The 11805-nt window shown below is 47.8% G+C and overlaps 1 protein-coding gene across 2 annotated transcripts in view; it reads left to right on the top strand.

Annotated features, from left to right (window-relative positions):
• LOC137623348 (kinesin-like protein KIF23) overlaps positions 1-11805 on the top strand; it is a 180855-nt gene that overhangs the window by 56667 nt on the left and 112383 nt on the right. The window lies entirely within an intron of this gene.

Below are 11805 nucleotides of genomic sequence, written 5' to 3' on the forward strand. Positions count from 1 at the left end.
TTTGTCGAGCCTTTGAAGTTTTGCTGTACTATTATGTCACACATAACAAGGCTTCCAGGGATGGTAAATGGTTCCGCCTCTGTCGCTAACCCCGTCTGTTGCCACACCTTCTCCCGTAGACCCTAAATGGGCTTTGCTGCAAGACATGCAGTCCAAGCTTGTGTCCTTGATAGAGGACTTAAATACGCAGAAGAACCTTCTGGCCAACAACCTTCCAACCGGTTGGTTGTGCGCCCTGTTGACGCTGAGGTATCCTACTCGCGTCTGCCAGTTGAGGTGGTTCCTCCACCGATGCGACCCAGTGTGGGTTGCCATTCGCACGTTGACGTTAAGCGACGCTCGGAGGTGGTTGTTGACGTTCAGTGTTTCACTAGGAAGACGTTCAACAACCAGCAGAGGTGACTTGTTGTGACGCAGTGCGTCAACCTCAGCAACCCGGTAGGGTGTTGACTGCACAACCCAGACAGTCTAGACAGTTTCGGGTTGACGCTCTACTTCCTCGCGCACCCATGGTTGTTGACAGTTCACAGACTGTGCAGCAGTACCATGATATTGCGTCTGGCTCCGTCACGCATCCACCAGTGCGACCGGATTCAGCAAGTCAGACGTTGCCCACTCCGTTGCCGTTTCCTCATCAGTTTCGGATGAGGAACCCTCTGATGAGGACGTTGCTGAACAAGACGATCAACCCCCAGCCCTGCTATCCATCCAGAAGATGCTGAAGAAGGAACGCTGCCCAGTCAGGCTGTGGATGAGTCTGGTAAGGACACTGTCATCCGTGGATCAATTTGTGTCACTAGGAAGACTACACCTCCGTCCTCTTCTATACCATCTAGCTTTTCACTGGAAAAAGGACAAGACGCTAGAAGCGGTCTCGATCCCGGTTTCCGGAAAGATAAAGTCTGGTCTGACTTGGTGAAAGGACTATATCAACCTTAGAGAGGGTCTTCCCCTGACTGTTCAGACTCCCAACCACGTTCTCTTCTCGGACCCATCGGACGTAGGCTGGGGTGCGACATTAGACGGTAGGGAATGCTCGGGATTATGGAACTCGAGTCAAAGGACAATGCATTTCAACTGCGAGAAGCTACTGGCAGTACGTCTGACCTGGAAAAGCTTCAGGTCTCTCCTTCAAGGCAAAGTGGTGGAGGTGAACTCGGACAACACCACGGCTTTGGCGTACATCTCCAAGCAAGGAGGAACCTACTCTCTGACATGGTACGATTTCGCAAGGGACCTCCTCACCTGGTCAAAAGGTCTAGACATTTCACTAGTAACGAGGTTCATCAAAGGCAACTTGAATGTCATGGCAGATTGTCTCAGTCGGAAGGGACAAATAATTCCAACAGAATGGACCCTCCACAAGGATGTATGCAAGAGACTTTGGGCCACCTGGGGCCAGCCAACCATAGATCTCTTCGCAACCTCGATGACCAAGAGGCTCCCAATATTTTGCTCACCAATCCCGGACCCAGCAGCAGTTCATATAGATGCCTTTCTACTCGATTTGTCACATCTAGATCTATATGCATTCCCTCCGTTCAAGATTGTCAACAAGGTACTGCAGAAGTTCACCTCTCACGAAGGGACAAGGTTGACGCTAGTTGCTACCCTCTGGCCCGCGAGAGAATGGCTCACCGAGGTACTTCGATGGCTAGTAGACGTTCCCAGAACACTTCCCCTAAGGGTGGACCTTCTACGTCAGCCACGCGTAAAGAAGGTACACCAAGGCCTCCACGCTCTTCGTCTGACTGCCTTCAGACTATCGAAAGACTCTCGAGAGCTAGAGGCTTTTCGAAGGAGGCAACCAGAGCGATTGCTAGAGCAAGGAGAACATCCACCCTTAGAGTCTACCAATCGAAGTGGGAAATCTTCCGAAACTGGTGCAAGTCAGTATCCGTATCCTCGACCAGTACCTCTGTAACTCAAATAGCTGACTTTCTCTTATATCTGAGGAAAGAACGATCTCTTTCAGCTCCCACTATCAAGGGTTACAGAAGCATGTTTGCATCAGTCTTCTGTCATAGAGGCTTAGATCTTTCCAACAATAAAGATCTACAGGACCTCCTTAAGTCTTTTGAGACCACGAAGGAGCGTCGTTTGGTTACACCTGGTTGGAATTTAGACGTGGTACTAAGATTCCTTATGTCAGACAGGTTCGAACCGCTACAATCAGCCTCCCTGAAAGATCTCACCTTTAAGACTCTTTTCCTGATATGCTTAGCCACAGCTAAAAGAGTCAGTGAGATTCATGCCTTCAGCAAGAACATCGGATTCTCATCCGAAACGGCTACATGTTCTACAACTTGGTTTTCTAGCCAAACACGAGCTGCCTTCTCGGCCTTGACCAATATCGTTCGATATTCCAAACTTATCGTATGGTTGGAAATGAACTAGAAAGAGTCTTATGTCCTGTAAGAGCTCTTAGGTTCTATTTTAAAACCTTTACGAGGCCCGTCTGAAGCTTTATGGTGTTCAGTTAAGAATCCATCTTTGCCTATGTCAAAGAATGCTTTATCCTATTTTATCAGACTGTTTATACGAGAAGCTCATTCCCATCTGAATGAGGAAGACCAAGCTTTGCTGAAGGTAAGGACACACGAAGTTAGAGCTGTCGCAACTTCCGTGGCCTTTAAACAAAATAGATCTCTGCAAAGTATATTCGACGCAACCTATTGGAAAAGCAAATCAGTGTTCGCGTCTTTTTATCTTAAGAATGTCCAGTCTCTTTACGAGAACTGCTACACTCTGGGACCATTCGTAGCAACGAGTGCAGTAGTGGGTGAGGGCTCAACCACTACAATTCCCTAATTCCATAACCTTTTTTAATCTTTCTCTTGAAATGTTTTATTATTGTTTTTGGGTTGTCCGGAAGGCTAAGAAGCCTTTCGCATCCTACTTGATTTGGCGGGTGGTCAAAGTCATTTCTTGAGAAGCGCCTAGATTAGAGGTTTTGATGAGGTCCTTTAGTATGGGTTGCAACCCTTCATACTTCAGCGCCTAGGAGTCGCTCAGCATCCTATGAGGATCGCGAGGCTCAGTAAGGAAGACGTACTTAAAAAGGCAGAGTAATTGTTCAAGTAGACTTCCTTACCAGGTACTTATTTATTTTATGTTTGTTATTTTGAATAACTGCTAAAATGAAATACAAAATACTTTAACATGTAATGCTGGTCTCTACCCACCCCCCTGGGTGTGAATCAGCTATATGATCACCGGCTAAGTTTAATATTGAAAAATGTTATTTTCATTAGTAAAATAAATTTTTGAATATACTTACCCGGTGATCATAGATTAAAGGACCCTCCCTTCCTCCCCAATAGAGACCCAGTGGGCCGAGGAGAAAATTGGTTCTGTGTTGACATGGAGTACTTGAGTGCCTGCTCGACAGATGGCGCAGTTGATGTACACTCCCACCTGTATAGCGATTGCTGGCGTATTTTGTCCTTAGGTTTTTCTGTCGGGCAGCAGAGCTGACAGCTATATGATCACCGGGTAAGTATATTCAAAAATTTATTTTACTAATGAAAATAACATATTTTGATAATTTAGGATTTTCAATGATACAACAAAAGCTACTCTATACAGTTATGGTTTTGCTATTCACCAGTTTTCTTATACAATAGATATGACAAACATTAAAATTTGTCTGTATTTTGGGTCCTGTTATAACGAGAAATATACGGTGTTTACACACATCCTGGTTGTAACTTTAACCTTTTTTTCAAGTCATTAGAACTTTAAAGTATATTAAATGTTTAATTTATTTACAAGAACAATTTGATATTATAAAATTATACAGTATAGTACATAGAAAGTATTGGAAATATGTGGTAAACACGTTTGAAAAGGCAAGTTGCTGGTTGCCATGGCCCAAATGTAATTATTTCTGTAGTTGTGTGTTTCGAAATATGCGATTTTCCATTGATACGAGGTCATTGATCAACCAAATTCTCGCATAATTCGGGACCCTACTGTACCTATGCTAAGACATGAAAATCAAACCAACCTAGTACTACCAATAGCTCTAGAAAAAGAAATATACCATCTGATAAAATGTCAAATAACGAGGTAACCATATTACCTCTTGAGGCTTTACCACAGTGTATTAACACTAGGGCTATGCCTATTTCTGTACAGCCTTTGTCCCCCATTACAAAAACTACTACAAACCTCTCTCAGGCCATGTCCTTGCCTGATTTGATGGAGATTCCACTTAAGACCAACTTACCTGATGCCCCAGTTGTGGGAAAGGTGCAATACCCAGAATCCCACCATCTATTAATTGTAAAAGAGAGAGACCTCCATCTCTCTCTCTCCCCTCCATTAGAAATATTAAGGTTATGACATCAAATAAATTTGATGTTTTGTCTGTTGATGTTTCTAATGAACCAGAAGATAAGCTGAATAAATTAGAAATTCAAGTTGAGGTCCACCATTCGCCTCAACAAATAGATTAGAAGGACACAAAGAAAAACACAAATGTAAAACCCAACATATCGAGACTATCTCTGAAGAAACCTACAGGTAATAATGTTAGATTAAAAACTGCTAATGGGAAGACCTCATCCAAGATGTCTTCCAGAAGTAATCCATAGTTTCTCCTCCTTTTTGCAATGGAATTGTCAGGGTTTAAGGGCCAAATATGAAGAACTTAGGATCCTAATTCATGAACATTCCCTATAATTGTATGTTTAACACTCCTAGTCCTCGAGAATATGTTAGCTATAGAACACCATATAATCAACAAGTAGGGAGCCATGGCTGAAGTATCATGTACGTTCGTCGAGACGTTCCCCAAATACCTATGTCTATATGTACAACACTGCAGGCAGTGGTTGTACAAATCGATATAAGGAGAAAATATACAATATGCTCTTTGTACTTACCTCCAAATGATAGTATTTTATATGATGATTAGTAGAGGTCATTCAACAACTCCCTCAACCTTTTCTCTTACTGGGAGTTATGAATGGTAGACATCCTTTATGGGGTGATGTTTTGGCAAACACAAGGGGCAATATTATCTCATCAATTGTGAAGAATGAGGATATCGGAATCCTTAATACAGGAGAGCCCATGCATTTCCACGTTCAGACAGGTACCTTGTCATGCATTAACCTTTCAATTGCAAGCTCTAACTGTCTTCTTGATTTCGATTGGAGGACGTTAGTTGATTGGCATACTAGTGATCATGCACCAATCATAAACACCAACAAGGGTCAGCCTTTACAAAGATTGCCACAATGGAATCTTGACAAGGCAGACTGGGTTAAATTTCATGAGCTAAGCGAAATCGAAGGGAGTGCAGAACAGTTTGAAGGTATTGATAATGCTATAGACCTACTGAATGGAACTCTCCATACAGCAGGAATAAATTCGATTCCCAAAACCACAGGACTATTCAAAAGAAGACTAGTCCTGTGGTGGTCTTCAGAATTAACAGCCTTGTACAGAGCCACCAGGAAATCTCTTGACTAGATTGCGTAGACGCCATATTGATGAAAATTTGATAGCATAGAAAAAGTGTAGAGCACAACTCCATAGGGCCTTGAGAGAAGCTAGATGCCAGTCTTGGGTGTCTTTTGTTTCCTCCATTAACAGTAGAACACCACAATCTTCTGTATGGAGGAAAATAGAAAAAGATTGCTGACAAATTTACCCCAAACCTACCACCAGTGTTGAAAGTGAACGGTTAGTATGTGACTTGAGCAAATGAAGTTAGAAATGCCCTGGCTGACCATTTTTCAAATGTATCATACAAGTGTGTAGCAGCTCCTGGTCACCAGTACAGGAGCATTGAAGAAAAGAAAATTTTGAATTTTGCAACAGGAAGGGAAGAATTGTATAATTTTCTCCTTTTACTGAAAGAGAACTTGATTCCTCACTTGCTACTTGTAACTATACAGCCCCTGGACCCGATGGAATTCCGTATGCAATGATGAAACATATACATTTTAATACAAAGTTATTTATTTTAAGCATTATTAATAGAATATGGCATAATTATAGTTATCTAAGTGTTTGGAACTAGCCATTATTTTAGCCTTTTTAAAACCCGGTAAGGACAAGTTTTTAGCAGCAAACTATTGATCTATTACATTGACATCTTGTTTATGTAAAATCATGGAGAAGATGGTCAGTGCAAGGTTGATGTGGTACCTTGAAAAGAAGGTCATTTTATAACTGATTCAATGTGGATTTGGAAAAATGCTCTCAACAACTGATGTGTTTATATGACTTGAGTCCTCTATTTGTGAAGCCTTTGCTTCCAAACAGCACCATGTGACTGTCTTTTTTTTTTTTTTTTTACCTTGAAAAGGCATATGATACCACATGGAGATATGGTATACTTAAAATAATTCATGAATTAGGATTAAAAGGAGAACTACACTATTTATTTAGTCATTTCTTTCACATAGTTTTTCAAGTGAGAGTTGGGGAAACTCTATGAGAGATCAAATGCCAGGAAGAATGAGTTCCACAGGGTAGTGTGCTGAGTGTAACCCTGTTTGGACTAGCAATTAATGGGATATCCTCAGTCATTCCCCAGGATGTTCTCTCAACATTATTTGTGGATGATCTCTCAATATCATTTGCTGGAGCTATAATGGCAATGGTTGAGAGAAAAATACAACTATCTATTGACAAAATTGTCCAGTGGGCCGATATGAATGGATTTAAGTTCTCAACAAGTAAAACTACTATTGTCCATTTTTGTCTTATCCGGGGAGTACATCCAGACCCGGATATAGGCTATACATTAAAAGTCAACGGATACCATGTGTAAGTGAAGCTAAATTTTTAGTTGTTCCGTAACCGAAATACAAACCACGCTATTTACAGAGGGTTTACTTTTTAGCGCAGCTGAAATGGCGAGCCATTAGAATTTAACGAGGGTGTATTACCCCCGCGCTAGTTAGCGGGGGGTAGGGGAGTGGTAGCTAGCTACCCCTCCCCCCCTCACACACAGATGAATGCTCACTTTCACTTTTGGCTCGGACTGTGACAGACGTCTCTGTCTTGGTCCTCTCTTGGCAGCCATTGTTTGTTTTGTCTTTTCTTAATCGCTTACTTTTCATTTACTCAATATATATGTAAACATGTTTTCATGTTTGTATATATATTTGAGTATAGAAATAAGTAAGTTTCCTTTTCAGAGTTGTGTGTGTAGTGTACGATATCTACGTGGAGTCCTCGGCAGGTAGGCCACCACGGCGTAATTTTATGGGTGGCGATCGAGTTTGACTTATGTCTTTCTCTCTCTCTCTCTCTTGAGGTCGTTCACCCTTTTACTACGTGTTACTACACCCTTGTAGCTTCCTTTCCGCGTGGGGGGGGGGGGGTTGCTACGCCGTACGTTTGTCTCAATTAGTTTATGAATCTAATTGTAGTTGTTTTTTGTTTTTCAGCTTGTAGAACGATTCCTTTCGGGGTTTTCGATCTTCTTTCTTTAGTGTTCATTCATTTTTAAATTACATAATTACATAGTTACATAATTATAATTGTTATAATTCTGTTTTGGTTACAGCTCTCCTTCCGTGAGTGTAAGTGGTTGTGAGGGCACGTGCCTGTTGTGTAATTCTTGTTTCCTTTCCCTCGGGATTCCTCTTCGGAGCCTTCCCGGGGGAATGAATGTGTACTAATGTTATTTGTTTTATTTTTTTACAGTTACCGATCTAGTTCGTTTCTGTAATATGGCAACGGTGTGAGCTGTCTTGTTGAGTCCTGGGGATTCGGCTGTTGCTGCCTCCCCCCTTGTATTTTCGTCAGGGGCGTGTCTCTTTCTACTGGAAGTACTCCCGTGACGACGGGCAGCTCTCCAATTCATTTTAGAACTCTCAGGAGGCTTGCCTCCTTGGGCGGGTAACTTTCCTTCCGAGGGAAGTTTTCCTGTCCAGGCTTGAGTTTTTCCCCTTTTGGGGGGTTCTTCTCTTGCCTTATTTTCGTGCGACTATGCTCCTGGTGCTGAGCGATCACACCTGCAGTTTCGCTCAAGGGGCTGGGCAACTGCAGGAGCTCCTCTTCGGAGGATTGCTCCTTTTAGGTCACTGGCTGACCAGTCTCTTCTACGAAGTGTTTCTCTTTCGTTCGCGAGAGAGTACACTCATAGAGACTCCTCTTCGGAGGATTCTTCTGTTGCTGTTGGCCTCCCTCGCCGTAAGGCCCACCGTCCGCCTCGTCGTAAGGGCCTCTCATCTCCCTATAAGGGTGCTTGAGGCGCCTTTTAGAATCCGTTTGCAGCCTACAACTCCTTTTTCTTGATCTTCCGCCTTGGTGCAGATGGACAGCAGTCTGATCTCGTCTTCCGACGGGCAACGGTCTTCCCGACGGATAGCGGTCTTCCGACGGACATCAGTCTCCCGGCGGACAACGATCCCTTTGGGGCAAAGGGTTGCCTCCCACGGGGTTTCTTCCCTTGCGTGTCAGGGTTTTCCTGCGCGCCCTTCTGCTGTTTTCTCTCCTGCTCCCGCTCAGTGTTAGCGCACAGGCGCTCTCCTGCTCATCAGCGCTTTCATGATGATCATCCCTGCTGTTCCTGTTGGTTCCTGTTAAGCGCCCTGTGCGCCCACGTTCGCCCTCGCGATCTAGAACTTCGGTTCAGGTCGGGGTCAAGGACTCTTCTTCTATGCGCAGGCTTCCACGCATAGCCTTCTGCTCGTCAGCGATCATCAGCTCGCCAGCGATCACCTGTCTCTCGGCGATCTCCGGATCACCCGCGTGTGTTACAGCCGGCACGCCAACGTTCTCCAACACTTCTGAAGGAACATGGTTCGCCAGCTACTAGCTCACCTGCGCATGCTGCTCACCATCGCGCGATCACCTACCTGCGGATGCTGCTCGCCATCGCGCGACCCTCAACTGCGGATGCTGATCGCCATCGCGCGACCCTCAACTGCGGATGCTGATCGCCATCGCGCTACCCTCAACTGCGGATGCTGATCGCCATCGCGCGACCCTCAACTGCGGATGCTGATCGCCATCGCGCTACCCTCAACTGCGGATGCTGATCGCCATCGCGCGACCCTCAACTGCGGATGCTGATCGCCATCGCGCTACCCTCAACTGCGGATGCTGATCGCCATCGCGCGACCCTCAACTGCGGATGCTGATCGCCATTGCGCGACCCTCAACTGCGTATGCTGATCGCCATCGCGCGACCGCCCACCTGCGGATGCTGATCGCCATCGCGCGACCGCCCACCTGCGCATGCTGATCACCATCGCGCGCCCCTGCGCATGCTGATCACCATCGCGCGACCCTGCGCATGCTGATCACCATCGCGCGACCCTGCGCATGCTGATCACCATCGCGCGACCCTGCGCATGCTGATCACCATCGCGCGACCCTGCGCATGCTGATCACCACGCGCGACCCTGCGCATGCTGATCACCATCGCGCTATCGCCTACCCTGCGGATGCTGCTCGCCATCGCGCGACCCTCAACTGCGGATGCTGCTCGCCATCGCGCGACCCTGGCATGCTGATCACCATCGCGCGACCCGCGCATGCTGATCACCATCTCGCGACCCGCGCATGCTGATCACCATCGCGCGACCCTGCGCATGCTGATCACCATCGCGCGACCCTGCGCATGCTGATCACCATCGCGCGACCCTGCGCATGCTGATCACCATCCCGCGACCCTGCGCATGCTGATCACCATCGCGCAACCCTGCGCATGCTGATCACCATCGCGCGATCGCCCACCTGCACATGCTGCTCGCGATCGCCCACCTGCACATGCTGCTCGCGATCGCCCACCTGCACATGCTGCTCGCGATCGCCCACCTGCACATGCTGCTCGCGATCGCCCACCTGCACATGCTGCTCGCGATCGCCCACCTGCACATGCTGCTCGCGATCGCTCACCTTCGCATGCTGCTCGCCAACGCACGATCGCTCACCTGCGCATGCTGCTTGACCATCGCGTCGGCATGACACAACGCGCCATCGCCAACCTGCGCGTTAGCGCTCACCAGCTCACCACCGATCGCTTGTTGATCCATATCGCCAGCGGTCTTCCTCGCCCACGCGGCAGCACGTTTCCTCGCCATCGCGCTAATGCTTGCGTTCGCCGCCTCGGACTCGCGCTCATTCACCTGCCCACCCTCACGACCTCTCGCCTGCGCGCCCGCTCGCCCGCGCGCCCGCTCGCCCGCGCGCCCGCTCGCCCACACGCCCACGTGCCTGCACGTCTACGCTCATGCGCGTCCGCGCCCATGCTCTCCAATGTTCGCCCACGCGCAAACCGACGGTTTTCCATCGCGCGGACGGATGGTGTTCCGTCACGCGAAGCGACGGTGTTCCGTCGCGCTAACCTACAGTGTTTCTTCGCACAAACGTCGGCTTATTTCTTGCAGTATCCATTGCTCGTCTATGGGTTATTGCTCGCCGACCACCAGCTCTCGCCCTTCCTACCACGCTCGCCCTCCTTCTGCGCTCCTTCGCTCACCTTCGTTTACGTTTCCGCGCATGGGTGCTTCCACGTTGGCCCACGCGCAAATCTTTGAATTACCGTCGCGCGAGCTCCAGGGCGATTGCGACCACGATTCCCAATGGGGTTTTCGCAGCATGGCCAGCCTGGCGAGTTCTTCTGGAGCGTATTTCCAGAACACGGCCTCACCCCGTAAACGCAGAGCATGGCACTTGCAAGAATAGGAGAAACTTAAGGGAGATCTGAGCAACACTCCTCTTTCCTGAACCTGGGTTAGCCCTTCCCCATCATTCCCTGGAAGGGTTTTTGGCGGGGGGGCTTTCCGTTCGAGATTTCTCCATCGGACAAGGGGTGACTGCTTACCCCTTCCTCTGGGAGCTTACCAGGTCCTTTCCCTCCTCGGTTACGGCCCGAGGTTTGGTTCAAGGAAGCTACAGGAAGATCATGGGTACTTTCCTCCTCTCGAGCTCAGGCACCTTGGCCTTTCGTCGTTAAGTATCTAACTTGCGGACAAGCTCGATGTTGTACCATCTGGACGTGCTGACTGAGGGCTTCCTTCGGGTGTCTCATCTGTGGAGGTCGACGACCTCAGACACCCTTCCATCCTTGAGAAGATTTTGTTTGTGCCCAAGGACAGAGACTTAGACAGCGGCTGTGCGGAGGAAATCGACTTCTGTTTTCACTCCTCCAAGGCGCTTTCTTCCAGACTCTGCAGGGCTCCAGCGCCCTTTTCTTTCAACCACGTCGGCCTAAGTTATCGGCTACGACAACTGGGACAAGGTGTCCAATTGCAGTTTCCTCCTGTCAGGAACAGATGGCACGGGAGACTCCCCCGGGGGGGCATAGTCCTAAAAGGAGTTCACGAACTCTAGGATTGCAGGTTTTTCGCTGGGAGGATGCTTAAGGTTACTCATCCGAATGCCAGCTTCCCGATGCCCATTCCCGCACAATCTCTGTGATCAGCCAAGGATGTCGCGCCTGCCGTCTCTGTCAGCGAATTCAGTGTCTCTGAACCTCTATGCCATAGCGTCAGCAAGAGTTGCCCGGTTGGGCAGAATGATCCATACCTTAGGCGAAGGTCTTCCTTAGGATCATCGACGGCTTCACCCCCGCCCTCCTCAGTCGATCCTTTCTTGTAAGGAAGGATCTGAGAGGGGATGTCCGTAGTCGACCTCTCAGCCCTAATCAAGTTTGTTGAACAAACTTCGGCCAGCGTAGACCAGCAGAATCGATCAGACTGGTAACGAGGCGACAGGACTCCTTAAACCCTGGATCGGAAGGACGGGTACTTTCAGTTTCCATTCCATCCATCTTCCAGGGTGCTCGTCGAATTCAGCCTAGACTGCAAGTATTCCTGCTTATGATGC

Source organism: Palaemon carinicauda, chromosome 30, assembly GCF_036898095.1.
Source record: "Palaemon carinicauda isolate YSFRI2023 chromosome 30, ASM3689809v2, whole genome shotgun sequence".
NCBI classification, from domain to species: domain Eukaryota; kingdom Metazoa; phylum Arthropoda; class Malacostraca; order Decapoda; family Palaemonidae; genus Palaemon; species Palaemon carinicauda.